We start from the raw sequence: 27,701 nt of genomic DNA, 5'->3' as shown, positions 1-27,701 counted from the left end.
GCATTTTGGTGTTAAAACATTATAAATTGTCCGTGAAAATTAACTACAGAAAGTTATAACAAATGACTCAGTCTTCAGTTGGTTTGGGAAGAGATTCTGTATGTTAGCCCTGGACTGAAACGTGCATGAGGACATGAGGACATTACTTGTCTAGCACTAACTCACGAGATTGAACACTATTCCAGTCACACTGTCCTGGATAATTTTTGGATGCAGTCATTCAGTCGATATAACTTGGTTTTTGACCATGATTGGAACATAAAAGAAAAGAATTGGAAGATTTCAACCGCAACTGACATATCTATCTGCAGTCTGATCAAAGTTTTCTCCTCTTGATTCAGCAGTGATTTTGCTGGAAGACTCTATTTAGGAACACCTGCTCAAATGAAAACAAATGAGGGATTCGAACTAGAAGAGCTCAGACTCCTCCTGTGGAGACATACATATGCTATAAAGCCAGAGTGGCTTCACTGAAGGGGCTTTATTGATTGTCAGTAGTAGCCTAAATGGCTCTAAACACAAGTGTTGGTGGTGATAATTTAGACTTAATGGAACCATCGAATTTGCAATAGCTTTCCTTAAACTAAGGAGCTGGGACTGCACCTTTTGCCTCTGCTTTAAGGAATGTGATTCCTGGCAGATTTTTCTCTCAAGTGATGGACCAAGGTGAGCTGACGTGTCGTTCTTTCTTGTTTTGTTTTGATAGTTTTTGGTCAGTTGGTTGTTTTTTGTGTGTTTGTTTTGTTGTGGTTTTTTTTTTTTTTTTTAATAAAATATTTTGGTGCTTGGTGGAATGCATGTGCACAGACACTGGGTGCTTACTTTCAAACTCAAGTGGTTAAAATGTAAAGGTACACACTACCAACTCTTCCTCAATGAAGTACAAAGAAAACAACATGAGAGGGAGCCACAGGCTTTCTGAATGTGGGTATTACTGCAGTTGGAAGCATACGGGATGATCTCAGCAGGAACATGCCATGGTTCCATCAAGCATCAAGTACATGTTGAGATGTACCTTAGGATTTGAAAGGTGTGAGTTTTTAGGTTAGACTCTAATTTCTGACATAAAGGGAAACTACAAGCACAAATTCCACTTGTGCCCAATTTTAAAATCGCCCCAAATTAGGTGTCAAGAGGTTAAAATGTCTGTTCAGGCAGCACTGCATTCAGACCAAGCAACTGCTTAGATGCTATAAGTTAGGCCATTTTCCTGCCTCCAGTGTCTCTTAGCAGACTCCAGCTCACATACGCTGGACATAGCTCTGTTGCTGCAAAGAATCTCTGTGTCTTTGTAGCTCATTTGGTACACACTGTTTTTTTGTGTGTGTTCTATGCCTGTAAATTGACTTGTTAAGCATTTAGATTAGGGATTCTTGAAAATTAATATTCTTCTAATTGCAAGGTGGAAAAAATGAACAAAACAAACAGAAATAAAATGGTCTCTATTTTCATTCTTGTTGTGAAGGAATAATTTTTGTGAAGCAGTATGTTGATTAGACATGCATCCAGAAGGCTAAATACGGCTCTCACAACTGAGGAGACACTTCAGTTGAATACATATAGTAAATGGATACATTTGTGGTATTGTGTTCCAAAATTTTGGTATCTCAGTTGCCATTTTCCCTTGGTAAGGTGGCAATGACATTTTTTAAAGAAAATCAGACAGATTTTACACATTAGTGCTGCAATATTTCTGGCATATCCAGTAAGATTTCCATTTTCAGGCCATATATATAACTTGCCTTTACTCTGCTCTTTAACAAGTGGAAATGGAACTGCACTGATCATGTTACACTTTCCAAGGGGCTGAAGATTCTCATCTGGTTGTCACAAAAATTATAACAAATTAGACACAGAGAAGAGGGATAGAAAAAGGCTAAATCTAATGCAAGCAGAATTTATTTATTTCTTCTCAGAAAAGAAAGTATGTAGAAGAAATGCAGCAACACAGGACAGATGATAACTATGCAGCCCACGTGACTACTATGATGAGAGCCTTATTCTGTTTTGGTAGCAGTTCAAACCATTTTTTGGAACTCTTTGCAAAACGTGCTTTTGTTTTGCAAAAAGCTGTGTGAAGCACTATCTGCACGCTATGCAATTTACTAGTCTCTTCTATGATTTCTCTGGTATCACCAGACCCTCCCTTTTCCTCCCCACCTAAAATTTAGGAGCAGAAGAGTGTTTGGAAGTTTTTCAGTTTAGCCTCAGCTGGAGAAGTTCTGAAGGAACTGGCTGTAAATATCAAGCTACAACCTATTTCGATCAATGCAACAAGTCAATATGTTTTCTGACTCAAATTCTGAAAAACAAATTATTTCCTAATTATTTCCTCCATAAAAGAAACAGAACAGAGTCACGACTAACACACTTTCACTCTTCAAAAATCAACAGTCATAGTTTGCAAAGAGAATTCAGACTGTACTTAAAATACTGAATTTCTTCAGAGACTAGACTAGGTAAGACTAAACTGTTCATGTAAAGAATTGTGTATATATGCATAATGTGTTCATATTTCTACAATTATTTGTTATAATAACTTGTTTTTCTCTGGATAAACTATTGGTTATAGTTCTTCAATGCTATGTAATGATGTAATTTTACTTGTTACATGATAGTATACTAATTAAGAAATATTTACACAAATATTAATTCAGTTAGAAAAAAGAAGGTTTGAGAAACTTATGTTTGTTTTATGTTTGTTAAAACTAAAGCCTATAATGGCATGTTATTAATTAATTTATTTTTTTTTTACTGAACTGTCATATAATAATAAAAAAACCCCATATAACTAGCAAATGCTGCATATATTTTTGATAAACAAGATAATAGGATAGTAATGAACAGAAATTTCAGCAACACTGAGAGGAATAAGAATTCATTTAACTCGGAAAAATCAAGGAATATGTAATATATCTTCGGGGGAGCAACAGACATGAGATTCTGATGTGCATTTGAGGGTTATACAGTGGAGAAAGATTAAAGCAAATTGTTTATTATTTAATGAATATTGTGTCTCATCAGCAACATCTTTAGATGTGAGGACAGCTGAAGATGCTTACAAATGTTTTACTGACTGAGGATCTCTTTTTCTCCTTGCAAGTGTAATGTATAATCCTGCAGTTTTTCATCTGATAAAAATGAAAGAAGCAGATAATATCTGCAAGTGCAGCTATTACTTGAAATCTATGCTATAGTTGTACTTAAAGGTAGCTTCTTCTACATTTACTCTTCCAAAAAAGAAAAAGTTTATATTCACATGCAAAACTGTCGTTCCTTTATAACAGTTCTTATTTTTTTCTCTCTCTTTTTTTTTGTTAAAGTTTAAAATAAACAAGGAAAATCATAAACAGAGACAGATTTTTATTTAAGACTGAATGAAGGAGGCAGATTACATTTTTAGTTTCAGAAGATTATAAAAATTAAAGGTGACTTCAAGGTATTAATGCACTGCATACAACACTCTCGATGCATGCAGAGTTTTATCAAGTAGAAGCAGAATTATAATCAACACTGGAAATAGTTAGTTTTTTCTTTTACTTCTCTTAGGTGCATGTGTTTCTTATCTGGTCTGTGTGTGTCATGACACACACTCTGTTAAACACTTTTTACATTTCAGAATCTATGAAATAAGGAAGTATTCACAATACTCCTGCTCAGTTATGATATGACAGGTCTACTTGTATTTACAGGTGTCTGTTGCTATGAACTGACAGGTGACAGGTAAGAACAAGATGAAGAGTCTTCTGGGTCCAGCCCCTTGGCCAATTACTGGAAACTTGCTACAACTTGGAAAAGATACACATATAAGAGTAATAAAACTAAGGGATAAATATGGAGACATATTTCAAGCAAAGCTGAGATCTGTGTCAGTGGTAGTTCTGTGTGGCACTGACGTATTTAAGCAGTTTTTAGAAATATAAGGAGAAAGCTCTGTTGGCAAATCAGATCTTCATGGTTTTTCTCTAACTGAAAATGGGGGATGTATGACTTTTAATAAGAAATATAGAGAAGGATGGAATGTCCACAAGGAGATTGCAAAAAAATGCCCTGAGAAAGCTGTCATTGAGAGCAGACAAATACCTCACATGCCCTTGTCTGCTACTAGAAGAGATACACTTTGGATTTTCAAAGATTGTGGGAGCATTTAGGGTCCTCTTATACAGCAGATGGTTTTGATCTTGCTAGCTTCCACAGCAGATGTTTAGTAAGTGTCATCTGTAACCTGTGCTTTGGAAAAAGGTACAACAAAAATGACAAGGTGTTTCTCACAGTTCAACAAGCCAGCCATTATTTCATTCAGATCTTCAACTGTGGTGATGTTGCAGATCCTTTCCCTGCTTTTCATCATGTTCCTGACAATAAACTGAGACACCTGCATTCAATAGAAGGTTTCATGAACAAAAATATTTAGGAATGCTATATCTCCTATAATCAGGTGAGGAGGCTTGTTCTTAATTCTTCAAGAACCCCTTGATTTCAAATAACAAAAATTAAGGTTTATCACTTTGTCCTTCATTTTGTCAAGGAGTTGTAGGGTTAGGGTAATAAAAAGTTATCTTCTCTTATTTAAACTGCATTTATATCTTCATCTTGTGTTAAATTCTGAATAATAATGAAATAATCATATTACTTTTCAGAACTGCATTTTGGTGCTACTTGATACTCTGATTGCACTATGTGAAGGACAAAAGTATAACGGTCATGAAGCTATATTAGCAAATGAGCAGATTGCTTCTACTGTCAATGGCATATTTGGGACAAGTGTGCTTATATGTCAGAAAGATATGGTTTTCTTTAGTACTTTGTCAGTTATTGGAATCTTCATTTTTTTCCCCTGTTCTTCCCGCTCTCATTATTAGAAAGCATGAGAGAGTGTAGTGGGAGCACTTCAATGTTTTGCCATGTTCCAGTATTCTTAAATGGATAACAAATATAAAACAGAAAAAGGACAAGAATTTGTGATAATATGCCCTGAACAGGACTATTCTTTTACAGCTAGTACTGATGACAATTCTTTTAGATACTTCCTTACCTTTAAAAATAACGCAAAACTAATTTTAAATGTGTGTGTGGAAAAAGCAGACAAAACAGTGAATATGTTGAGGTGTCACGGAGGCACCCCGAGGTTAGTTCAAGGGACAGCAGGGTCCAAAACAACTTTTATTAAACCAGTGAGAAACAGGGTTTTAGCACTCCAAAAGTGACTTAAATACAGGTGCGGATATCAGTTGAGGAAAATTATTAAGGGGCAGTAACTAATACAACAGGAAGTCCACAGTGTGCATACATGTGCCTTCACCAAAAACAATGCCAGAGCCATCCCTGAGTCCAGGAGGAGTACACACTTGCCTGAACACATTGTAGGATTATTTTAAAGGGATACACGTAATCATATGGAGTATGGAGAGTGTACACTTGCAATCCTGTGAGGGTAAATTTATAATACACTTGCAATCCCGCGAGGAGAAATACACGTGCAAATGTGCACGGAATATTACACGTGCTTATGTGGAAGCATGGGAGGAAACTACACTCGCAATTATGCGAGGAAATAATCTATATGTTTTAATCCATATGTTTTAACACATAAGGTGCCAGTTTTTCTTATAATAACAATGTCTGTTTTTAAACTAAAATACTCATGCAATTGCAGTCCTCTAAGGTCAAGTATGATTTAACATAATGAGAAATATTAAAAATAGCATCTTCACCCATTTATATTATCATAAATGGAAGATAATTACTTTTGATTTGTCTCCGTTCTATAAAATAAATTTTAAAAACAAACTTCCCTCTTAGCATATATCCAATTGCACTGTTCTAGTGCAATTTATAGTGCAATCTAGTACATTTATTATAGCCATTAAAATGACACTTTAAAGCAAAAAATATGCTTATATCTTGTATAACATATAAAGTGCTTATGTAAGTATTTCTGTCTTTCTTCATCATGATGAATTCAGCCAAATTCTTTGTACGTAAAACACACAAGGTTTGCATGCAAGTAATCACTTAATTTTGCTTTCGACTTTTTTTGAAATGCTACCAACTGCTCAACTATGTTGCTAATCTTTAGAATTGCCAGCATAATGTTAATATAGAACCCAGATCTATTCGACCCCGCAAGATGTGACTGTGACAACTGTCCAATAAACAAGGACTTAAGTGGAAAAGTAATGTTCTTTGGATGTGGCAGAAGAAGATGCTGGGGTGGCAGTTTTGCTTTTGTTTAAATCTTCATCTAAACAACGTTCCTACATTGACTAAACATCAGCAGTTCACAAGGACATAATTTAGGTCTCTTTCCAAATTTTGGACTAGCAATGAAACCTACACAGCTTAAAATTTGTCCGAAAACATGCATTTGAATATATTTTGCCCAATTTTTTCAGACATATGTATCTTTGCAAATCTCTGACCATGTGAGAAGAAAGAGGCTTTTAAACTTAGTGGCAAGTTTTGTTTGTCTGGTCTTTTTTTTGTTTGTTTGTTTGTTTGTTTTGTGTTTTTTTGTTTTTTTTTTTTTTGTTTTTTTTTTTTTGTGAATGAAACTGGTTTAGTTGCATTTCTGGTTTGGTTTCGCAATTTAAAGACAGTATGATAAAAGTAGCATCATAGAAAATGCTGCATTTTGTTCTGTCTTTTTTCCAGGTTACTTTTACACGGTGCATAGGAGCTCACTTTCTGCAGCATAAATTGCGGTCCATAAACAGAAAAGTAAACATAATCCGAATTCTAAACCTAGTTTTTAAATGATCACACAAAAGATTATCAGGCCTTCTTTTTAGAACTTTCCTGTGGTCTGTCCATGGCCTTTGGAAAAATAAAATCATGTAAATCAAAGCAATATGGGGAAGGAAATACATATCCTGCATGTGGCGTTATGGATGTGGTTAAATGATTATGCATTACTATTAGAACGTAAACAACAAAGGGTACAGCAAAAAAGGTCTTTATTTGATGAAGCCGTATACCTGGAAAAGACATTCAAATAAAAGGATAGAGGGATTGTAAAAGTCCATAAAAATATGCAATTTGCAGAAAAAAAAATGCTACTTTTTTTTTTTTTCCCTGATTAAAATTTACACCATCATTACTATGGCTGAGTAAATATGTTCATGGTCTGTCATCTGTGCATTGTTTCATTTAGGTAGGAGAAACACCTGCTGAAGTATGAAACATTTCCTTTGTGTACTGAGAGATATACTGAACATAGGCTACTAGTAATACTAATGAATTGCTTCAATAATAGTTTTTAAATATATAAAACAACTTCAGTTTATGTTCACTATTAGCAGATATGTATGACATTTCAGAATATATCTCATAAGAAATGGATTAAAATAGTGCACTTTGCACTCACTATGTGGGTATACTTAATAAGTTTTGCAAAGGCTAAATATGGCTTTTTCACTTGCATACAATTTCAGAATTTGAATCTAAATGTTAGGTAAATAACTGATATTGTATCTTCTGGTTTACAAGAGAACAATGATGTACCCAGTAACATTGTAATCCCACAAGTTTTTGAAGATATTATTCAGAATTTTTCTCTTTCTTTGCTGCCATACCATTTATTACCATAAAAAGATTTCATTGTGATGTCCTATAGTGGAATCATTACTGAAAGGGCAAATTATTGAAACTAATTATCGAGAATACACTTATTGAAAATAAAGCTGTAGCCACATCTGCAACCTATAAGGCAGCTGCACAGAGGGGAAGAAATCTGCTCTGTATGATTTCACCCCATGCACCTTGCCTGCATTCTTAATTGGTAGTGCCCAAGTAAGCTCAGTGTAGTGTCAATTAAAAGATACAGGGGGCAGAGTGATATGAAAATATCATGTGTGGGCCCTGTTAACAGGGCATAGATACAAAAACCAGATGGTATAGCTGCTGTCAATTAAAAAGAATAAATATTAATTTCCATCCAAAATGCAAGTTACCGAGCCAAAATTTGTCTAACGCATGAACTTCACTCATTATAATCTCATTACAATACTAAAACACACCTCCATCTCAAATGATACCCACCTCTAGCCTACTTTTGAACACATCTAGTGAGGTTTTCACCTTAAAAATCAAAGCAAGGATTTCTAAAACAGTCAATAATGAAGGTATGTATGTCTAGAGTTACTCAAACTCCACCTAAATGTAGAAAATAGTATAAAATACCCAATAATAGAGGAAGGGTGGGAGGAAAACGCCATTACTGAGAACTCAACGGAACAGCATAATAGGACGTCTGGGATCAGTTGATGGACTGAGCCTATCTTCCTTGACCTCAGGAGGATCCTCTTGGGTAAGATTTGTGCACTTAGTTATACTGTTTTCCCAGGGACTCAGACTTCAAGCTTGTATTTGTAATCATATTAATAGCACTACATAGTCATCTTAGAATTTATATATATATATGTATATATATATGGTACCAATATTTATTTCTTGCAACTAGCATCTTATTTCAACTAAAGTGTATTTTTGCAACTAAAGTGTGTTTTTGCAGACAGTGTATCAATGACATTTAAAAGAACTTGCACCTGTTGCTTTAATAAACCTCATTATTTGTGGATTCAGTGTGAGAATTTCTCATTGAATGTGCCCAGACCTATAGCATAATGCACCTAGACCTACAGCATATATTATACTATTGGTAAATCTGTGCAGCTTGTAGATTGTATTATATTATTCATGAATCTGTGCAGCATGTAGATTCAATGATCACAACTGGTCTGCACTATTCCTGAATCTAATTGTGCAAGTTCAATGTTAATGCACTCAGTATGTACTATACTATTTGTGAATCTGTGCACCAGGTGAGCTGGTGAGCACGATCAGGCTTATAGTGCTGAAACGAGGCTATTGGCATCACTCAGGGGTTCAATTTAGCTGCCTCGCATGGGGCATAACTTCTGCTAAATTAATAATCTTAACACAACTCCAGTCATACTGGTCGTACTCCAGTCTCAGCTCATGGCCTCATTTTCTACACCTCTGTCACACTCTGTCACTAGTGGAGATGGAGATGGCACAGGCAAACCTGAGCTCTGCCCCAAATGTTGTGAGGACACTACCAACTACTCTGTTAAGCCTGAGCTTGACTCCGTGGGTAGAAATAGCCAGAGTCTGCATCATCATTGATGAGCGGCAATAGATTTGGCCACGTTAAATGAAAGAGGAGGGCTATGATTTCCCATTTAATAGCAATTTGAGATTTCATTATTTATTTAATATTGTAACTGAGTAACAATTTAATAGTTTATCTATTTTCTACCCTAAAAATACATATATACTAATGTATTCAGCTTAGAACATCACACAAGGAGCAGGAAAGGCCTAGCATAGAAATGTCGTTTTCATATGAGCAGAAATAAAGAAGACTAGGACTGGGCTATGTAGAGGATATGTTAATAAGAACAACTAGTACTGTTATTATTTTTTCTTGTGATGTGTAATTTGTGTGATGTGATTAAATGAAAGAGAATACATGTAAATAAATTTGCAATATTTGTCTTAACCTGATTAGTTAATTTGTAAAAAAAGATAACAAAAAAAAAGAGAAATAGTACCAAGTTCACTAAAATAAAATAAAAATATTTTAAAAGTTGAAACAGCAATTCCCAGAATAGTATTGTTCTAGAAGGATAAAAATATATAAAATATATGAAGGGGCGTATTTCAGAAATTAACCAATGAAGTAAAAAACATCATTACTAGACAGAGATGAAAAAGAATTATTTATTATACTAAAAAAAACTAAAAGTGGAAAAATTGAAAGAAAAAAAAGGAATAAAAGCAAAGTAAAATGAAGAAAAAATGAGAAAAAAACTAGTGCAAAGTGGAGAAATATTTTCTGCCAGACTCTGAATTTAAAGTCACCCCTGGGGTGCCATTTTCAGTAGCAGCTGAAACTGCTTTGCTTTAACTCAGATTTACAGGAATGCAGGAAAGATGCATTCTCAAGAGTTTCCCCTCAAGTATTAAGTTTTAGAATGAATACTCTGAGGGCTTTCTTTGTCATTGACTTTTCTGTTCAGAGCTGATCTACGCCATTTCCAAGAGTTACACACACACCATGCAGTACTTTGCTGTACAAACTGGTGAGCCAGTGTCACTTCATTTCTTCTTACTATTCATAGGCAAAAAGAACAGTCCAGCCAATTCTCACTCTTTGGAGACGTGAGGGACAGAGGACACTGTTTGTACTCCACCACCATGTACATATGCAATACTAGGTCCCTTGAGAGATTAAATCTACAGCATATTTCAAACCTATTAATTCCTGTTTACAGTAAAATATTTTACAGTCTGTAGGAGAAGAGAAATTTAAAACGTCACCTATATTTTGACAGAGTGAAAACCCCCTATCTATTAAAAATAGGCAGCTCCGTTAAGTCAGTCTTCTTACAATGAACAAGAAATAGTATTTTCATGTCTGATCACCCAGCAAACAACATGTGGGACCTGTTTCAAGTCTTAGCTGAGGAGTTGAAACACAATGGCAACTTCCTCCTAAATTACTACGGAAACTGAACAGAATAAAACTTTGGCACAGACAGTTTGTTAGAAACATGTGCTACCTAAATTTATGGTCATTAAAATATTTAAGCAGATAAATAAGAAAACCAGGCTTGTAACAGGACAGATTAGACTGTATGGCAATTTCCTGTGTTCTTAAATAAGTCTTTAACTGGCAACAAGAAGAAGAAAAACAACACTCTACAATTGACTTCATCTGATTTCTGTTCTTAAAAGTGGAATCCAAACAGACAGACAGGAAGCAACTATCAACACAGTCCATGCTACCATCATGTGACGCATACAGGACAACCAAGCAATTAGGCCCAGTTAACATGGGTTTATGAAAGAAGGTCCTGCTTGACCAACCTGATCTCCTTCTATGACAGGTCACACACTTAGTGAATGAGGGAAAGGCTGTGGATGTTGCATACCTAGACTTCAGTAAAACATTTGGCACTGTTTCCCACAGCATTCTGCCGGAGAAACTGGCAGCTCATGGCTTGGATGGATGTACTCTTTGCTGTTTAAAAAACTGTCTGGATGGCTGGGCCCAAAGACTTGCAGTGAATGGAGTAAAATCCAGTCGGTGGCCAGTCATGAGTGGCGTTTCCCAGGACTTGGTATTGGGGCCATTTCTGTTTAATATCTTTATCAACGACCTGGACAAGGGGGTCGAGTGCACCCTCAGTAAGTTTGCAAATAACATCAAGTTGGGTGGGAGTGTAAATCTGCTGGAAGATAGGAAGGCCATACAGAGGGATCTGGACCAGCTGGATCAATGGATTGAGGCCAATTGTATGAGGTTCAACAAGGCCAACTGCTGGGTCCTGCACTTGGGTCACAATAACCCCAGGCAGTGCTAAAAGCTTGGGGAAGAGTGGCTGGAAAGCTGCCTGGCAGAGAGGGATCTGGGGGTGTTGATTGACAGCGGCTGAACATGAGCCAGCAGTGTGCCCAGGTGGCCAAAAAGGCCAACAGCATCCTGGCTTGTATCAGGAATAGTGTGACCAGCAGGACTAGGGAAGTGATTGTGCCACTGTACTCGGCACTGGTGTGGCCCCACCTTGAATCCTGTGTTCATTTATGGGCCCCTCACTACAAGAAAGACATTGAGGTGCTGGAGAGAGTTCAGAGGAGGGCAATGAGGATGATGAAGGGTCTGGAGCACAAGTCCTATGAGGAGTGGCTAAGGGGACTGGGGCTGTTTAGCCTGGAGAAAAGAAGGCTGACAGGAGACCTTCTTGCTCTCTACAAGTCCCTGAAAAGAGGTTGTAGCATGGAGGGTGTTGGTCTCTTCTCCCAAGTAGCAAGTGATAGGACAAGAGGAAATGGCCTCAAGTTGCACCAGGGGAGGTTTAGATTAAATATTAGGAAAAAATTCTTCATGGCTGATACAGGGAATTGACAACTAATTTATTAACACTTAATAACTAACACTTAAAGAACTAACCCTACCTCACATCAGTAAAGACACTTAGAGAGCTAACCCTTAAACCCACATCACCATTGCCTAGCCTTGCTTAGCTCTGTGTAACTTATTGTACAAAAAACAGGACTTCACTGATGCCTTGCAAAAATAATAATCCTTGGGTGCATCCTTGATGCATTCTTGGGTGAACTAGATTACAGAAACTTGGGCACAGGACAGGAGATACGCCAGTTTTAACCAACTCAGCAGTCTGAGTCCTAACCAACCCATCTGGACCACAGGTGACTGTGTACAGAGAAAGAGGACCCGGGTTCACGATCACTGCACAGCTGCAACCAGGAGGAGCCGGAGGTGGAGACTATGGAAATGGTCTCCCAGAACTCATTGTAATACGAACCGCCTTCTCGAGGACAGGTTATGAATATGTATAGGCGTTCCTGAAACTTTCATGAATATGTAACACTTTACTGCATTTAACCAAACTCACAGCTACTGTAATTTTACACACGCATTAGATGAAATGATTCCTCGTGTGTCCGGCGTCGTAAATAAATGCATACCTTCCTTATAACTTCAAGGGTTGTAAGGTCATTCCGCACCTCAATGGCAAGGCTTGTCAAACACTGGAACAGGCTGCCCAGGGAAATGGTTGAGTCACCATCCCTGAAGGTGTTTTAAAGATCTATAGATGAGGTTCTTAGGGATGTGGCTTAGTGCCTGAGGCAGGTTAAAAGTTGGACTCAATGATTTTGAGGATCTCTTCCAATCAAAATAAGTCTAAGATTCTATGATTCTATAAAGTTATCATTTTCAACTTTCTGGTTTCATTTTCTTATTAACAATATTAATTACACACTATCCTACTTTTCCTTTGCACTTTGAGTGTATTAGAGGATTTACATTAGCTGACTACTATTATTAGTTTGTTTTCTAATTCTCTAACATAGTGTGCCACTTAAGTAAACAAAAAAACCCTAAAATAAATAAATAGACATCAACAGTAAACTTGCATTTAGAGGCCCTCTTCTCTAGGAAGAATGAAGCTACTGTTATTTGTTTCAGCATTCTTATTTGTTTCTATGTGCTGAATAAGGTGTCAGTTGTTGAATTGGTTCAGTTGTTGAAAAGGTAAAGTCTTTAATCTGAACTGCAAGCCAAAAATTGGAGAAAATGAGGTGGATCCAGGACTGAAGGAGAGGTCCCATTTACTTTCTTGCACCAGGGTCAGGCTGAGTGGGGCCAGACCTGTGGGAAACCTCAGTGAAAATAATCGAAGTGAAAACACAAGTTTCCATCAAATTAGGGTGACTATTTCAGTTGAGGTGACTTTTAGTGTAGGTACAGTGAGATACATTTCTCTGGGACATGAACTGTTCTGCCACCAGGCAAAGGCAAATTTTCTGTGGAACATGAGAAGGAATGAAAACTTTGTCAGAAATTTGCCTTTAATGTTTTAAAAATAATAAATGAAAGCATTCACTGCTAGGAAAACCTGTGTCTGAATTTTAGCAGGAAAAAATCACTGTTTTTTTTTCAGATAGATGCAATCTGACAACACTGATATTACTATGCATATCATAGATAGTCTCTTTTTCCCCCTCTCCTACTGCAAAAGGTGTCAAAACAGTGAAAAGGAGACTTTATCTAGTATAAGATTAAAAAAATCCCTCTATCTAAATCCTTCTCAATTCAGCTGATTTGCGTCATGCTGCCGCTATCTTATATTCCTACTGTGAAGCCTCTCCTTTTTTTTTTTTTAATTATTAGGATATATTTTTCATCACACTATGTGAAGAATAACATTAAAACATGTAAGAAAAGATGACACTCAAACACCATATGCCTGAAACAAGAAGTAGAATCTTTATGGTTCCTTTAAAGTGAAATATTTTTTTATGTTGATTTTCATGAATCCTTTTTACATGTGCTCAAATGGGCATAGCAGAAATATATTTGCTTGAAGAGACTGAGATTTCCCTGTTAGCTGAAAGTTAATTCAGTGGCTGATATTACATGAAGGAGAAAGCACCTGAGACTGAGAAGGATTAATATAAGTGCTGCAGGCACTTGAAAAGCATGGAAGAACTGAGAACTGCACATAGGAGCACTTTTTTTATTTTACGTATTTATTTTGCCATATACTGAAGAGAGTCAGTTCTGCAAAGCATCTCTGTGTTGTAATGATATAGAGTACATAAAATTTCTGCAGGATCAGTGATATCAAAGCAAGATATATTAAGTAATACTGGAGTTTGAGAAAGCCATGACCAAGGTGGATAACCTAACCATCTCAGGAATTGGTGCATTTCAGATCGGGTGTCCTGGAGAGCTAAGGAGCAGCCCCCAAACTCATCCTAGATCAGAAATGCTGTGTGTCTCAGGTTAGAACAGGACAGAAATATAAAAACTCAATATTTCATTCCTTCCAGTTTTGTTTTGTTTTTTTGTGTTTTGTTGTTGTTGTTGTTGTGGTTTTTTTGTTGTTTTTTATTTTTTTTTTCCCTAGTAAAAGAGCTAAATTACAAGTGTTATGCTACAGTAACGAAGCTCATGGATTCTTTGCATACAATTAGTTAACACATCATGTAACCGAAAATTGAATTTGACTGTTACCTGTGTAAGTTAATTTCAGACTTTAAATTTAATGACTAAGCTGATGTAAAATGCAAATATGTTTAGGAACTGATGCTTTTCTGGTTCAGAACTTTTTTCTTCTTACAACTTCTGTCTTAATCCAAAACATCAGTAATAGAATTTTATGTAATGAAGCCTTCGTGCTTGTAACTGTCAGGGTTGTTCATTCTGCCCTTCATACTGGTTTCAAAAAGTGGATCCAGATTCCTGAGGATTAGTAAAAACACTATGTGTAAAAATGAAAGATGACTCATGGCATTTGCCTCAGGAAACCAAACACTCCTTATGTTCTCCCCTGCTTTGGGGAGAACACAGGTTACAATTAGAATATTTACTTATTTGGGGCTTTTGTGTGTGGAAATACTGTTCCAGTAATACAACACTGTTTTGATACTGACATATTCTTCATATGCTTACTCCTTGCAGAATCAGTAATGACCAGTACAGTTTTACTCCCAGATCTCCTACTTGTATCTTTTATTTACACATCTTCCCGCTTCCATACTGGCAAAGAAGAGATGTACACAATGGAAATGCACAGGATTTGCCTTCATGACTTTCAAACGATAAATTTTCAAAGGCACAAAAAACTCAGTCAGGTCCATTTTATTCAATGAAAATTCAAAAGGTAACACAGTCATCACATCTGTTTCTGCAGATCTTCCCTGAATTAGAAAGGCTGTGTTCCTTCCCAAACAAGGAGAAAACATTTTTCTCAGTAAATCTGCTGAAGTAAACCTGGAATAATTATGTGTGGCCAATTCTCATTTTAACATGTAATTTGTAGCTTTGTATCACAAAATCTGCAGGAAGCAACTTATTATACTAACATTCAGGCAAATGAAATGGCATATGCCTTTGCATTTCAGCTGTGATGATAATGGTAGAATCATTTTTTTTGTTGTTAGTGAAAAGCATTGCAGAAAATGACAGAGAGACAGATGTTTAGTTCTGATTTCTAATATAACATTGTTTACATCTGCTGTTACTCTGTTGCTACGCATGAGTCAATAGTTTTGCTGTCTAGTTATGAAACACGAATGAGATCAGTCCCTAGACTATTGACTTCAGAGTTTTTCTGAAGGGTATTTTCATTGTTTTTGCAGAAATGTGCTGAGTATCTTCTTATATGACTTACCATCCATCAGCACATATATTTAAGGAAATATTAATTACACTTGCAAAAATAATTTGAGCAGGAATATCTAAGGTACTTGCAGCCATACATGCCATATATCTGACATTACAGTCAAGCTTGTTACTTATGGTACAATGCCATGCAAAAATTTTTGGATTAAAATTTATCCTTTTAATTTTGACTAATTTTGTAATAATTTAAGAGACTTTTTTAATGCATTTATGTATTTTTTTATGTATTTTTTTTAAATGCATTAATGTATTTTGGAACAGGGCTTTGGAAATTATTGCAGGCCCGATTATTTTTTGTAATTCAACCTTATTGTCTTCCCTGGTAGATATAAGACAATCCACATATTATAAGCAGTTTGATTTTCTGGGGCGTGGGAGGACTGGGAGAAGTGGGCATTGCATGTTTTCTCTCTCCAGGATCAGGTTTTTTTATTACAATTTCTATAGAGAATCTTTACCAAACATTCAAATACAGTTTCAATAAGAAATAAATATGATCACATTTTACTCACAAATAAATCACTGTTTTATGAATTAAATATTCCTTTTGATTGTTTGCAGGTTAAAAGACTGGATGTGCTAAATAAGAGTTACTAATGAGTACTTGACTTCTAGAGCAAAGATTCTTCCCTGGTGAGAGAAAAAATATTTTAAAATGCAGCTTCTGAATAATAAAATAAAATCATCAAGGATTTATGGCGTATCATGGGTGTCTTTTAGAAGGAAAAAACAGGAGAAAATTTGCACATTATGGACACAGTCAGAATCCCTTGGAAAAAAGCTTTTTGTTTGTTTGTTTGGTTGGTTTGTTTTGTTTTGTTTTTTCTTAAAGCAGCTGAGGATGACAGAAATACCCCTTTTTTCAGCTTTGGTATTTAAGTTCAAACATTGGCCTAGAATTATCTAAAGTTCATGTATTTGTTTGTGTAAAAATGCACTAAAATTCATCAGTCTCTTCCAAATCAGGAAGTAGTTTGGGAGTTGATAAGGGAGAAAGAATGTTCTTCTCAGTTTAAAAATAAAAAGAAAGTAAGAAAGTATGAAAACTACTGAAAAATATTCCAAACAGCTAGTCATCAGTTCTCTAAGACAATAAGAACCAAAAATTACTGTATTTAGTAATTTAGTAGAATTTTCATTATTCAGTTCTTTCAGTAAGAACTAGGTATCTCAGCAGTCTCAGTCAGAGACAAGATTTTGCACTTTTAGCTTCAGAAATACAATTAAATATCCTGCACAAGGGGATGGCAAACAAATTGTCAGCTCACTAATCTCAGTTAGTATATCCTTTACTTGAACAATTCATATAAAAATCAAATTGAGTTTGTTTTCTTACTCTTTTTTTTTTTTTTCTCACTTATGGTATACTGAATAATGTAATTAAGTTTAAAATATGTAACTGATACTATTTCCAATGTTCTTTTGTAAATAATTTTAATTAAATTTAATTATCAGTCTTAACATTGACATTAACAGTAAGTAAAAATCAATTGCCTGGTAAAGAAACTAATCCTTTTCTATCTTGCTGAAGAACATCAAAGAGATATAAAAGCTAGCAATTTGAACAATTGCATATGAAGGTATGAAATGGCTTTAGTAGACTTGCAAAGACATGAGATCGGGGAGTTAAATTATAATCTTTAGAGTCAGACATCCAGAAAGGTCAGAAAAAGAATAACAAGAATTCTGTTAAACTTTCTTCACAGATACAATCTTTTCATATGGGGACTTTGTTTAAATAGTTAACAAAGATAGCAAATTAAGTTAATAAAGAAATTAATTTTTTTGGACAGTTTATTTTATTTTACCCTACTGTACATAAAATATTCAATCGCTTTACACTAGGAAGGTTGGTAGCTGCAACACAGTTCAAAAATCTCCTTTGACTTGTAACAGAGCTCTGACTTGTTACATGAATTCCATATTTTTAAGTTGATTTAAATCTGCCCTTAACTGTCTCACTACCAGATACATCAAAATTCTAACTGCGAAAGAAAATCAATTGATGGTGTATGTGTTCATCTGGCATGTAGTTTGTATATAGTTTTTACAAATATTTAGTTTTTTTCTCTGCCGGTGTGGACTGGCAGTGGTCCAGTTGTGATCAGTGCTTGCACTGATTGTCAACGGTGCTGCATCCTGGAGTGGTATGTTCATCACTAAACGCTCACAATAGCCCCCTTCTTTACCCACTCTTGTTGTTCTTCTCTTGAGCATCATCACCATAATGTATCTGCATTTCAGTGACATCTGTCCTTGTTTCTTTACCCTGGCATTCCCTTCCAATGGTCTTACTTTAATAAAGTGGTCTAACAGCTCAATTAAAACAGGCCATAAATACATTAATGGAACTCAGGAACAGACATTGTGTTCCAAGCAGTATATATTTATAAGAAGTTTCTCAATTTGTTTGCGTAAAAGCACTGTCATAGAAGTATGCTTCATCTGTGGAGAGTGTTCTTTTTAGATGAGTAATTCAAATCTAGAAGAAGCACATAATGAACAGACATGCAGTTAAAAAATTAAAGGTTGCATTTGTTACCTTCTGAATGCCAAGTCAGAGCTGGAATAGAACTTTTTTTCAACTTAGCATATACGTAGTAACATGAGGCACTTGACTCAGTTGACTAGCAAATAAACAAATCATAGTCCCAGGTACCTATGCTTCACAGCTGAATAAAACAACAACCCTAACAGTGTACATTTGGTATATAAATTGTCAGTGTCTGTTTTCTTCTAGGAGCTTAGTATTATGGTCTTCAACAACTATTTTTTAAAGGCAACAAGTGGTTTTCTTCAAAAACAATAACCATCACCTTCACCTTCATTTGTTCTTTCATCAGTTAGAACTATGATTTCAAAATTTATATTTTTATGCTTTTGTTCATATCTATGATATTTGAGTTTCATTTTTTACTGGAAAAAAAAGATGGTGAAGAGTTAAAAAACTTACTCTGATACAAGAGGTATCACTTTAAAGCAACCACTGAATAGTATTTTGAAGTGGGTCAGGGTCAAGTAAAGTTTGGAGGTTTGTGCTTCACAGAGGAATATTACCCTTTGAAACCACCTCTACAGAAATTGCTTACACAGACATATTAAATACACAATTTTAGACAGCAAAGGCGTGCCATCTACCTGCAAGCAGACCTATACCTGTTTGACTCAAAGACTTAATTGTTTTGTCACAGACTCTTTAAGGTTATCATAATGCTATTTGGTGTGATTTGGTTTGGTTTATTTTTGTTTGTGTTTTACTTTGTTTCTCTTTACCTTTTTGCTTTTGTTTTCCCTTTACCTTTCTTTATTTTTCTTTATTTTTTTTAAGATGTCTTAAAACTTTTTTTTAAAAGAGGTAAAATTTTCAAAACAGTTAAATGCCTGCATAAGTTTTCTGATATTTGATGAACCATGGGATTTTAATTCTTCCAATTCATTTTCCCCTCCAGAAATACTGCAGTAAGTGCTTTTTCACTTCAAACTTTCTCTCCAATGTCCCTCTCTAAAATAGGCACCTTGTTCCAGTATTGATATCTCTCCTGCTGTTCCTTTGTTCTTTTGTAAACTTAAAAAGATAAAATGAAAACAAAGAAAAAATGCAAACAATGGTATAATTAATAATTACCAAAACAAATATTTTACAGTTTGTGACCATTACTCACCAATATAGAATTTCCATGCATTACCTTGGGATGATGGTTGTTGTGTTGGTATCTATGTAGGGGACATAATGATTACTGGCAGTTTTGGGGCTATTCACTTTGAGATCCAACAATGTGATCAATACGATAAATGCATTATTGCACTGTTTTTTAATTGCATCCCTGGAGTATGTGTTTGGGTTACTTTCAGAAGAGAAAACTCAATTCAGACAGTTATTTCTTTCAGTTATTTACTCTGATGTAAATGGACAGAAGACAATATTTCATTTGTAACAGAAACTCAGTGCATCCCAAATTATTAGATATAAGAACACATTAATGTATGTACCTTTATTTGTGACATGCATCCAGGGCCATCAAGATGCATAAAAAAGTTAAGTTAAATGAACATATACAGACATAAAAATAAAACATAGACATTATTTCATACACAGAAAGGTGTGACTACATAATTCACTAGTTAGCAAAGCTATTTTATTCTTTATTGTAAATGGGCTCAGGGGCTACAAGTATAAACTGTAGATCTCTGTCTGTAATTCCCATTGAGATTTGCTTTTAGTCAAAAAAGATGCATATACAGATATCACAGGATATTATGCAGAGCAAAACTCAAATCCCTTAAGAATAGTTAGGAAAAGACAGAGACTTTTTAATATCTTCTTTAAAACCAAGTGGGATGATACATTGTAATATATTACCTTGATTTTAATTTTAAACTTCTGCATGAGTTCCTGTGAATGGTGGTTGTGTCTCCTCAGAGCATGTCGTAGGCTCTTCTGAAAAGTTCCAATAATTATATGGTTACATATAAGAAACATATAATGCAGTAAATCTTCAAAAATTAGAAATAGTCATTCTCGCAAACTGAAGTTCACAACCAACTTTCTTTCCTTGCCTAAACCACCAAAACAAGATTTTGTGTTGCACAATCGTAGAAAAGCAAGCCAAATATTTGAAAAAGGTTTTCTTAATCCTCTCAGATAGACACAGCATTAAATTCATGCAATGCATCTGTTCAAGTTTTCTTCAAAATGGGTTACTTCCTTTTGAATTCTGCATTTGTTGCTGCACTCAGTGCATGGCTGTCAAATCTGGGGGGATTCTGGGAGTGTCCACCTTGGACACCCACTGTGATATTTATATACGACATACAAAAGACACACACAAAGATATCAACAAAAATATGAACAGTGGGGTACAAATGTGGAAGCCATGTGTTTACCCAGTATTAAAATCCATATAGTAACTCATTAAAATACATGTAACTGAAGATGTTTTATAGGATACCTTATGGCATGACAATGGCATGCATCTAAGCGCCTTTTACTGCTACGCTGTGTTTTCCTGTACTCAAAAGTGAGTTGACTGACAGTAATTAGGCTTCTCTGAATTGACAAGAGGATTTCTCACCTCTCAAAGCCGCATAAAGACAATCCCTTTTAATCCAGTTGGGGATTTCCCCTCTCTGGATACAATCAAACACAATTTTCTCTGTTTCAACATATTCTAATTCAGACTTTGCTTTCCCAAAAGTTCTGAAAAGCTCCATTGAAAACTGTGTCCTGTAAAAAAAAAAAAGCTTGTAAGGAACCAGTAACTAGTTACTTATACCACAAGAAAGATGCGATTACCTAGAATAGGAGGAACATCCCATAAAAATGCAGGAAGAAAAATATGTTGATGTGCTGGCACAGACTAGGCAAATAAGCTTATTTCGCCATATTTTGTAATACGCTGGATAAAACTGGCACAAGCTAGTTAAGCTGAAGCATTTTCCTGCTTTTTGTAGTTGGTGTTACTAAGTTCCCCAGTTTCTTATTATAAATGTAAACTCTACTTTGATTTTTTTTCCCAAATAACTATGCATTGAAATTGTAATAGCATTATTTAAAATGTATTTCATCTCTGTGAAAATACTTCATTAGTTTGCTGTATTATTTCTATCTCTGCTTTATTAACTATCCAGTATACCTTTCATCATCCATAGGTTCATTTCCATAAAATACTTCATAGGACAGAATGTCAGCCTGAGCGTTATTAAAGGCTTCTTTCCAATCATCCCTTTGATCCTTGTTCTTCCTGATAAGCTGACTGATATATTGTTGTGCCTCAGGAACATCACAATATATGGTGTGAACCTAGCATAGATCAAAAATTAGATCAAATTTCCTGTAAAGAAGGAACATCTGTTTGTAATTCAAGACAGAAAAAAACACATGTTTTCTCAATAATGCCATTCTCATACTTCACTAATTTATGTTTTAAAATAATGCCAATTAAGGAGTGTGCAAGTTGGTCTAATCAGTACTTTCAGTGAGTATTGATGTTTTTTTAATTCCATGTGATATTCTGAAAATTTCACCTGTAGCCTTTAAATCAATGTATAAAAATCAACTTTTCCATTTTTTTAAGACAATAATAACAATAATAAATAAAACTGAATTTTTTGCCTACTGAACTTTAAAAAAAAATCCAGTAAACAATTTTTCTTCTTTGAAATAACTGAGTTCTCACCTTGTTGACAAGAGTTTTCAAGAATATTAGCACTGTGATTTGAGGTTTCATTGCCCTGTTATATCTTCTTTCACTTCGCAGGAGCTCAGTGACTTCTCTCTCTCGTTTCTGTATAGATTTCTGTATCTTTTGCAACATGGTGTGTGCCTGCCAAAGATATCCCTTTTCCATGGACCATTCAGGCTCTTCTTCTTCATTAGATACCTGAGAGGGACAATAAAAATAGCTCTTATAAGCTAAACCAGGATCTAGATTTTCATTCCTTTCTTTAAAAGATTTTGTAGCGAAGTTTATACAGTCTAATATTATGGTGAGAACAATACACAATATCAGTGGTTCCAGAAGACAAATTCATTTCATGACTGTGGTGTTTTAATCATTCATCACCAATTAATCATCCTCAACCCATGTATATATTTGCACACACTTTTTTACTGTCAGTTATTCCCATGGTTTACTTCATGCTTTGCTAGAGTCAACTTGGTTGCCTTTGAGATACCTTCAATAATGCTAAAAACAAGCAGTTACATTTCCATTTTTGTGCTCACTTGTTCTGGTTTTAATTGTAAAACTGCAGACATATCTGCTTTTTCTCCTTCTGTCTTTTCAGACTGTTGCTGAAGAATTTTTATCTGCGAATTCATGAGGTCATGCACTGTTTCCACATATAGACTGATGTTGTGAAGTTCCTGCAAAGCTGAATTGAAAACAATAGGAAAATCAGGTAAGAACAACTTAAGCATTTCTAATATGCAGTTCCTAGAATGGCCAAAATATCTCCATTTAGAAAACAAGAATTTATAATGAAGAATTTTGATAATTAACAATTCAATTTATTTTATTAAAACTTGAAAAATTGTAAAGGGGTCATGCTTTGTTTTGTTTTAAACTTCTAAAGGAAAAACTACAAGTGCTGAAATAAACCTAGTCAAAACTGATGCGGACTGTAATAAGCCAGTTAGGCTAAGGAGTTTGGAGTCATGACAGACATTATTTGTAGCTTCAACTTTCCTTTATTATTCCACCTGTGACACAGTACTGGAGTGGAAAAGCTTATATTGACTTCAGCAGGTGTGAACCTCAGTGTAAAAGAAAGAAACAAACAAACAAACAAAAACCAACCAACCAACCAAACAAAAAAAAACCAGGAAAAAAAAGGGAGGTCAGGAAGCTTTGTGTCTGAAATATAAAACTCACTCAGTGCATGCTGGGTATAAAGATAATCTAGATTTTTACACAAATTTTCTAGAATCCGGACCTGCAAGACAAGGAAAGAAGATAGCAAGAAATCAGTGTTACTAGTTTTCATTATATTTCATTGGAGAGAATAATCAATAATAGTGTATTAACGTTGCTTCCACTTACAGGTACTGCCTACAAAAATGGGCTGTTGTGCAGTAACTGGCTGTTACTAGAAAATAAATTGTAGAAATAAACCAGAGACTGCTCAGGATCTAGTTATTTTCACAAGAGCCTGCACCGGGATATCCTATGCTTATATTTTCTTTAACATTTGTCCACACTGCTGGAATGAAAGAGGAGACAAAAATTACAGAAACTCCTGGAACAGTTGAAGAATAAAAGCACAATCCTAAGGCAGCCTTGAAGAAAATTTTGGTTGTGTGTGTCAAATCTTGTCAGCATGATTTTGCATCCTCATCACTTCTTACTCTTTATTATAACATTTTGCTACACGTTCTTGGTATACAACAAGTCAAAGGATCTGTAAAACCCATGATTTCTCACAGTTTATCAATCAGGAGTAGGGTATTATTGTGGTAGACATTGTTGAAAGTGTTTGAAAAGAGAAAACAATTTTAAATACTGCTGCTATGCAAAATTTAATCGAAAGGTGGTGCTATATTATTTGTAAAAAAAAACCCCAAGCCCAAAACAACAACAAATCCCACAAAAAACCCACAAACAAACAATAACAACAACCAATCATACAAACACACATAAAAAAAACTTAATAACAACAAAAAAACAACACAAAAACCACAAACCCAAACCTCTTCCCTGAGATCTTCACTCTGAAATCCTACAGAAATCTGCATTGAGGTTCATAAGGTCCCTGGCTGGGGAAGCAGAAGGGGAAGGATCCTTTGTCAACAGACAGGGTCCTCAGCCAAGGAGGTGCAAAGCCCTGGAGAAGCCTCTGGATCATGCTTGTAATGACCACAGCCAGATCCGACCAGATTATAAAATGGGGCCCTTTCTGAAGACTCCCTTGGAGTGGTCTTCTTGGAGCAGCGGGTCTGTGAGCAGAGCCCTTCCCTTAGACTGGGATGCCATCTAATGAGCCTTCTCGGGATTGAGAGCCCTCACCTTCTTCTTGGTGAGTGATTTTCTTCTGGGTACCCTTGAGTGAAAGAGGTCTCTTTTTTTTTGAGTGAGTATGTATAGTCCGTGGACCTTTATTTTTGTGTGATCATACCGTAATAATATCCTCAACTGATATTTCAAATCTGCAGTTTATTAATGTTGCTAGGTTGCTGAATAATTTTGGATAAGCCTTGTTTCTAGTCAGTTTCTCCAGTAAACAATTCTGATTAGAATAAAGTCTGCTTGGAGCTTATCACCTGCCTAAATTGGTTTCTGGGATGCCTCTGTGGCATATTAATTTGCAAAAGAGAATCTGGCTCTGAGACTCACCCCATCCCCACCCTGCCACAAGGTTAGTTAAGATGTCCCTGAATACGTGTATTGGATTAATGCTATGAAAATTGGTCATTATAAAGCAAAACTGAAGATTTGCAAAATTACAGAAAGACTTGCACGTATTGTATAGAATAGAACACTGTGGAAAATTATATGAGCCCATGCTCACAGATGCTATCTTATAAAAAAAAAAAAATTTCTATTCCACCTCTACAGCAATTGCAGGTCTTAAGTAAACTGAAGTTCCATTATTACAGAGAAATTTTGAAAATCTGAGGCATTTTAAGCACATCCTTTTTTCCTGGAAACTACCAAGTAAGGTCAAGCAGTTGCATTGCAGGGAAGTACTAGCTTAGATGAGGTGAAGGTGTTGATTTGTAATGCTCATTGCTAAATAAAAAATAATTGGTGTGCTCTATTGTGATTTTAAAATTCTTCAAGATACAGTAAATGTGAAATGAGAGATAGAAAGACAATCTAATAATTTTTAGAGGGAAGAATAGTGCAGTATGATAAAAAAAATGTACATCATCTTCATTGGTGTTTCAAGGTGGAAAAACTGCTTCGATGCTCTGAAAAAAGGAAGGAAGGTATATAGCAGTTCAGTCTTAGCTGATATAGATGTAAATATCTAAAGGCAAAATGTGGTGTCCATGTCTCTTAGGCTTCTGGAAACAGCACACACTGGAAATGGCAATGAGAAATTTGTCTAACTCCAAAAAGAAAACCCAAATTAGCTTTGTTTACCTTTTCTTCTTCCCATTTCTCTGTTTCCTTCTTCATTTGGTGAAGAAGATCTTCCTTCTCTTGGATCAATTGTCTATTTCTTTCCCTCAGGCTCTAGAGGCAGTTGATTGAGGCAAAAAGAGATTACAATTTCTACATCAGTGCTTCATTTTTCAAAAAGGCCTACAGTTTGGGATTTTTGTCCCATACATGTTCAGAAGTCATAACATTTAGACCAGGCTGCTAAGTTCTGGGGATCTTGCACAAAAATATTAATAATTAAAATTAACCAGTTTACAAAGTCCACGTGCGACCAGAGGTGGTCTGATTCTCCCTGAAAGTGTGAATATACTGAACCTTTCCCTCAGCAGCAGAACAGAAAGAGGAACAGGATAAACCATAATAACTGTTCCTCACCGGAAAAGCATTGCATACTCTATATATTCTGTGAATATTTTTACACTTTTAAAAAATCTATTTCATAAAAAACAAAGCTATTTCAAAGTGCGTAAGCACAAAACAGTACAGGAGAACCCCACACGGATTTTGATCAGGGGTGTGAAGATAGGCCAAGCTATGAAAACTGTTTTGGAAACATACTGTGTAAGGCTTTATTGATTTCCAGAAGGAGACAGACATCAGTTTGCATTAATTTCAAACTGTATGTCTTCATTTGACTGTCTATCCCTAAGAGGAAAACATTAGTAATACAGCCTGCTCCTGCGGCCTTTGGAAGGACCTGCCATTCTTATCCCCATGTAAAAATTATATTTCTTGGTTACCTTAACTGTACCTTGCCAGCGTGTGCTGCTCTTGTTCATCAGCTCTCGGTAAGCTTCTAAGTGGGATTTCAGACTCCTCATTTTCTCACCATAATGTTTCTTTATAGCAGTTATAGTCTGCTCCTGTATTACAGAATTTTATTGAGAAAATGAATAGTGAGTGAAAACATGAAAGCTGAGCATGATAAAGTGAACAGTTTCCACAACAGGTGATGCTTGGTTCTATTTCTTTGATTCTTTTTATTGTCTGCAAACATTTTTTTCTTGATCACAGGAGGTTTGTATTTTCACCTGTTGCAGACTTTAAACATAGCGTACTGCTAGAGTAATCTATTTCTCTGTTTTTCTGCAGAAGTAAAAATCAAAACCTTTCTGAGGGCAGACCAGAAAGAATTCACCCTAAGCACAGGTAACCAATTTTACAGAAGTTAAATTTTGCTCAGAAAACAAAATACTGGAAGTATAAGATAGAGGTAGCACAAAATATAACTCTCAGCAACAGGAAACATCTAAATAAGGCAATAAAATTTTATGAGAAATACAAACAAATCAGCAACTTTAAAAAGCACAAGTATTTCCATTTCTAGGAATGACTTTTATTTCAGATATTGTAATTAGTAACACATTATAGCAGTCAATTGGAAGAGGCTCTGTGAAGAAAGATCATTGCAGTCCCTGTAATTACATATGTGTTGAGCAGGCAATTCTCTCTTACTATGCATCTGTGTTCTTCCTATTTTCTCTTTCTCTTCCCCTAGTAATCTACAGAGTCAATTTAAACTGTCAGATGTGACTGTGCAAGGGTTACATTCATACCAAAGCACAGAAATGGATCGTGCAGATGCGATAACCTGAGAACAAGACCTGTTCCCTACCAAAGGATACCAAACCCTTGTACGCTGCAAGCAGGTAACTCTCTCAAGTTTGCCTGGCAGTCTGAAGAGTTTGTTCATTTCCCCTTGGAGGTTCCAGAGGAATTTCCAAATGTCTTTGTTCACCCAGAATAAACTTTAATTATATGGAAAATATACATCTGCATAGGAACTAAGTACGTGTCTTACTTTGGATCAGAAAAAGAGAATGATGTGACAAATAAGCAGAAAAATGAAGCAGTGTCTGCAAGAAAAGGATTCAGGACAGTGTAGCCAAAGATGAAGTGGATAATTTCTTATTTGGGGAGAATTACTGACTAATGTAATGCAGAAACGCTTTCACTAAAGAAATTTAGGCACTGTGGGGTTATGGTCACAGGATTGGAACACCTGGATCCTCACCATAAACTTGCAGGGGTTTACAGGTGGAGGGATTCTGCTATTCTGCAAACTATATTAGCAACATCGGAAGGCAAAAGCAAAGCTGAGGGCAAAGTAGAGGAGAAAACACCCACAGAGAAGAGACCATAAAACTTTCCACTTTGGTGATGAGGGAAGAGAGTATAGCTTGGCACAGCCCTCTAAAATAAGATCATTCTTAAGAAGCACAATCTATATAAATGCAAATGTGCTAACCATGGTGTCAGGTGTTAGAAGAAGGTGGCATTTAAGAGAAAAGTCTGGTGAAAAATAAAGTTTAGAAAAATCTCTGCAGCTGTGCCAGACAGAAAGTAAAACCATATTT

The sequence above is a fragment of the Streptopelia decaocto genome, assembly GCF_964273445.1.
Source record: "Streptopelia decaocto genome assembly, chromosome: Z".
In the NCBI taxonomy this organism is placed as follows: Eukaryota; Metazoa; Chordata; class Aves; order Columbiformes; family Columbidae; genus Streptopelia; species Streptopelia decaocto.
The sequence above is the reverse complement of the archived record's forward strand: the minus strand, read 5'-3'. Positions refer to the sequence as shown.